This window comes from Giraffa tippelskirchi, chromosome 6 (genome assembly GCF_054371585.1).
Source record: "Giraffa tippelskirchi isolate mGirTip1 chromosome 6, T2T-mGirTip1v1.2.pri, whole genome shotgun sequence".
Taxonomy (NCBI): Eukaryota; Metazoa; Chordata; class Mammalia; order Artiodactyla; family Giraffidae; genus Giraffa; species Giraffa tippelskirchi.
In genome coordinates this window covers 173,157,631-173,162,516 of record NC_137280.1, presented here as the reverse complement: position 1 = coordinate 173,162,516, position 4,886 = coordinate 173,157,631, and the positions used below count along the sequence as shown (strand labels likewise).

General features: G+C 42.0%; 1 non-coding gene across 1 annotated transcript; it reads left to right on the top strand.

Annotated features, from left to right (window-relative positions):
* Positions 1 to 3,986: 3,986 nt before the first annotated feature.
* On the top strand, positions 3,987 to 4,094 carry LOC145511804 (U6 spliceosomal RNA). Its single transcript, XR_014058179.1, has one exon. It is a non-coding gene; the product is annotated as a U6 spliceosomal RNA (small nuclear RNA).
* The last annotated feature ends 792 nt before the right edge of the window (positions 4,095 to 4,886 follow it).

Below are 4,886 nucleotides of genomic sequence, written 5' to 3'. Positions count from 1 at the left end.
GAGGCAATTTACTCTTCCTTTCTGATTTAGTTGCTTTTTATTTGTTTTTCTTTCCTAATTGCTCTGACTAGGAATTACGGTACTGTGTTGAATAAAAGTGATGAAGGTGGACTTACTTGCCAAGTTCCTAATCTTAGAAGGAAAGCATTCAGCATTTCTCCATTTACTATGAGGTTTGCTGTGGGTCAGTCACAGATAGTGTTTAATATGTAGAGACACATTCCTCTATGCTGTTTGTGTAGAGTTGTCACCATAGAAGGATGCTGAATTTTGTAAAATGCTTCTTCACCAATTGAAATATCCATTGGTTTTATTATTTATTTTCTTAATGTGGTCTGTCATTTTTATAATGTGTAAAGCTGAATCTTAATGCATCCCAGGAATAAATCCCACTAGATCAAGGTGCATGATCCTTATCGTTTAATGTACTGTTGAATTCAGTTTGTTAGTATTTTGTTGAGAAATTTTACATTTATATCTGTTAGGAATATTATCCTGCAATTTTCTTTTCTTGTTGTGTCCTTGTCTGGCATTAGTATCAGGATAACGCTGGCCTCATGAAATGAGATTGGATGTATTTTTCCCTATTCTATTTTCTGAAAGGGTCTGAGAAGGATTGGTGTTCAGTTCAGTCGCTCAGTCATGTCCAAGTCTTCGTGACCCCATGGACTGCAGCACGTCAGGCCTCCCTGTCCATCACCAACTCCCAGAGTTTACTCAAACTCATGTCCATTGAGTCGGTGATGCCATCCAACCATCTCATCTTCTGTCATCCCCTTCTCCTCCTGCCCTCAATCTTTCCCAGCATGACGGTGTTTTCAAATGAGTCAGTTCTTCACGTCAGGTGGCCAAAGTATTGGAGTTTCAGCTTCAGCATCAGCCCTTCCAATGAATATTCAGGACTGATTTCCTTTAGGATGGACTGGTTGGATCTCCTTGCTGTCCAAGGGACTCTCAAGAGTCTTCTCCGACACCACAGTTCAAAAGCATCAATTCTTCGGCACTCAGCTTTCTATACAGTCCAACTCTCACATACTTACATGACTGCTAGAAAAGCCATAGGTTTGACTAGACAGATCTTTGTTGGCAAAGCAATGTCTCTGCTTCTTAATATGCTGTCTAGGTGGATCATAGCTTTTCTTCCAAGGAGCAAGCGTCTTTTAAATTCATGGCTGCAGTCACTGCAGTGATTTTGGAGCTGCCCCCAAAATAAAGTCAGCCACTGTTTCCACTGTTTCCCCAGCTGTTTCCCATGAAGTGATGGGACCAGATGCCATGATCTTAGTTTTCTGAACGTTGAGCTTTAAGCCAACTTTTTCACTCTCCTCTTTCACCTTCATCAAGAGGCTCTTTATTTCTTCCTCACTTTCTGCCATAAGGGTGGTGTCATCTGCGTATCTGAGGTTATTAACATTTCTCCTGGCAATCTTGATTCCAGCTTGTGGTTCATTCAGCCCAGTGTTTCTCATGATGTATTCTGCATATAAGTTAAATAAGCAGGGTGACAATATACAGCCTTGACATACTTCTTTTCCTATTTGGAACCAGTCTGTTGTTCCATGTCCAGTTCTAACTGTTGCTTCCCGACTTGCATACAGATTTCTCAAGAGGCAGGTCAGGTGGTCTGGTATTCCAATCTCTTTAAGAATGTTCCACAGTGTATTGTGATCCACACAGGCACAGTATTTGGCATAATCAATAACGCAGAAGTAGATGTTTTTCTGGAACTCTCTTCCTTTTTCCATGATCCAATGGGTTTTGACAATTGATCTCTGGTTCCTCTACCTTTTCTAAATCCAGCTTGAATATCTGGAAGTTCACAGTTCACGTACTAATGAAGCCTGGCTTGGAGAATTTTGAGCGTTATTTTGCTAGCATGTGAGATGAGTGCAATTGTGCGGTAGTTTGAGCATTCTTTGGCATTGCCTTTCTTTGGGATTGGAATGAAAACTGACCTTTTCCAGTCCTGTGGCCACTGTTGAGTTTTCCAGATTTGCTGGTATATTGAGTGTGGCACTTTCACAGCATCATCTTTTAGGATTTGAAATATCTCAGCTGGAATTCCATCACCTCCACTAGTTTTGTTCGTAGTGATGCTTCCTAAGGCCCACTCGACTTCACACTCCAGGATGCCTGGCTCTAGGTGAATGACCATACTGTTCGTGATTATCTGAGTAGTGAAGATCTTTTTTGTATAGTTCTTCTGTGTATTCTTGACACCTGTTCCTAATACCGTCTGCTTCTGTTAGGTCCATACTGTTTCTTCCCTTTATTGTGCCTATCTTTGCATGAAATATTTCTTTGGTGTCTCTAATTTTCTTGAAGAGATCTCTGGTCTTTACCATTCTACTGCTTTCCTCTATTGTTTGCATTGATCGATGAGGAAGGCTTTCTTGTCTCTCCTTGCTCTTCTTTGGAACTTTCAAATGGGTATATATTTCCTTTTCTTCTTTGCCTTTCACCTCTCTTCTAGTCACAGATATTTGTAAGGCCTCCTCAGACAATCATTTTGCCTTTTTTCATTTCTTTTTGGGGATGGTGTTGATCCCTGCCTCCTGTACAATGTCACGAACCTCTGTCCATAGTTCTTCAGGCACTCTGTCTACCAGATCTAATCCCTTCAGTCTATTCATCACCACTGTATAATTGTAAGGAATTTGATTTAAGTCATGCCTGAATGATCTAGTGGTTTTCCCTATTTTCTTCAATTTAAGTCTGAATTTGGCAATAGGGACTTCCCTGGTGGCTCAGAGGGTAAAGCAACTGTCTACAATGCGGAAGAGCTGGGTTTGATCCCTGGGTTGGGAAGATTCCCTGGAGAAGGAAATGGCAATCCACTCCAGTACTCTTGCCTAGAAAATCCCATGGACGGAGAAGCCTGGTGTCCGTGGGGTCACAAAGAGTCAGACATGACTGAGTGACTTCACTTTCACTTTTGGCAATAAGGAGTTCATGATCTGAGCCACAGTCAGCTCCCAGTATTGTTTTTGCTGACTATATAGAGCTGCTCCATCTTTGACTGCAAAGAGTATTATCAATCTGATCTCAGTATTGACCATGTGGTCAGACTTGCCCATGAGTGTCCAGGAGTCTCTAGTCATGGCGTGGGTCGGTGGTGGCCTCCTTCACGGTTGGGACACTGAGTCTAGTAGTGCGTACATGGGACCTTTTGAAGGAGGTCGCCATTATCTCCATTACCTCCACCATAGTTTGGGCCCAGGTAAATAACAGGGAGGATTGGTATTAAGCTTCTTTAAATGTTTGATAGAATTTACCAGTAAGACCCTCTAGTCCTGGACTTTTTGTTATTTTTGAAGCTTTTAATTACTGAATTAGCTTTCTTAGTTCAGTCACTTAGTTGTGTCCAACTCTTTGCAACCCCTTGGACTGTAGCCTACCAGGCTCCTCTGCCATGGGATCTCCCAGGCATGAATACTGGAGTGGGTTGCCAAATTGTTATGTTCAGATTTTTGATTTCTTCATGAGCCAACTTGGTGGGATGTCTGTTTCTAGGAATTTATCCCTTTCTTCTGTGGTGTCCACTTTGTTGGTGTATAATTTTTTATAGTACTCTCTTACAATCCTTGGAGAAGGCAATGGCACCCCACTCCAGTACTCTTGCCTGGAAAATCCCATGGACGGAGGAGCCTGGTGGGCTGCCGTCTGTGGGGTCGCACAGAGTCAGCCATGACTGACGTGACTTAGCAGCAGCAACAGTAACAGCTTACACTCCTTTGTATTCATATGGTATCCATTGTAATGTTTCCTTTTTCGTTTATAATTTTGAGTCTTCATTTCTTTTTTCTTAGTCTAGCTAACAGTGCATCAGTTTTGCTCATCTTTTCAAAACAGTAACTCAGTTTCATTGATTCTTTTCTAATTTTTCAAGTCTCCGTTTTTGTACTAATCTTTTTATACTTCCTTCTGCTAATATGTTCTTCCTAGCGTCTTGAGCGGTAGAATAGCTGGCTCTGATTACTCCTTTGGTGCTCGCTTTGGCAGCACATACGCTGAAAATCGGCATGATACAGAGAAGACCAGCACGGCCCCGTTTTGAGGATGACATTGAATTTTCAAAGCATTCCATCATTGGAACTTACATAGCTGTGCTTCTTGTGCTTACTCACCCAGTCGTGTCCGACCCAGGAATTGAACTGGGGTCTCCTGCATTGCAGGTGTATCCTTTACCAGCTGAGCTACCAGGGAAGCCCCAAATTATGCAGTGCTATAAGTCAATTATATCTCAATAAAACTGGAATAAGAAAAAAAAAAAATGCTTCTTTGTTTGGTATCATCTTGTAGGAGCAGGACTCACAAACAGAACCAGACATTTGGGAACCTCTCTCTTGGCAGCAGCTAGTAAAGCTAGCATGCTAGGATATGAGTAAAAGCCCTTTCAAGGAATTTTCCTGGAGCTGACTGGAGGGAGAAGGCAAGTTAGTGGTGTCTGTAAGCAGCAGTGGTCTCTAGGCAGACTCTCTGTCATCCTCTAGAGCCTGCCACTTTGAAGTGGATGCTCTCCCCTTTGTATATTCTGCTATAATATCTTCTATATTTTGTTTTCAAAGAGAATTGTTTCATGTGTGTCCGTTCAAAGAGAAAGAATATTCAGTGTGTTAGGGGATCTCAGGAGCCTCCTATATTGCCACCTTGCTTGACCCTTGACTGCATTCTTAGGCACAGTTCTTGTCAAGTCTCTTTAAGGCTAACACGGACATGAAGGCCAGCCCACCTCAACTTAACAATGACTCTTACGACATCTCTAACGATATTTAAAGACAGACACCGTCCATCTTAAACATTAGACAGGCTGACCAGTTGTACCCAATTGCCCATTACTTACTCACTCATGTGGCCCAGACAAAATTTAATTAGTCTTCTCCCCT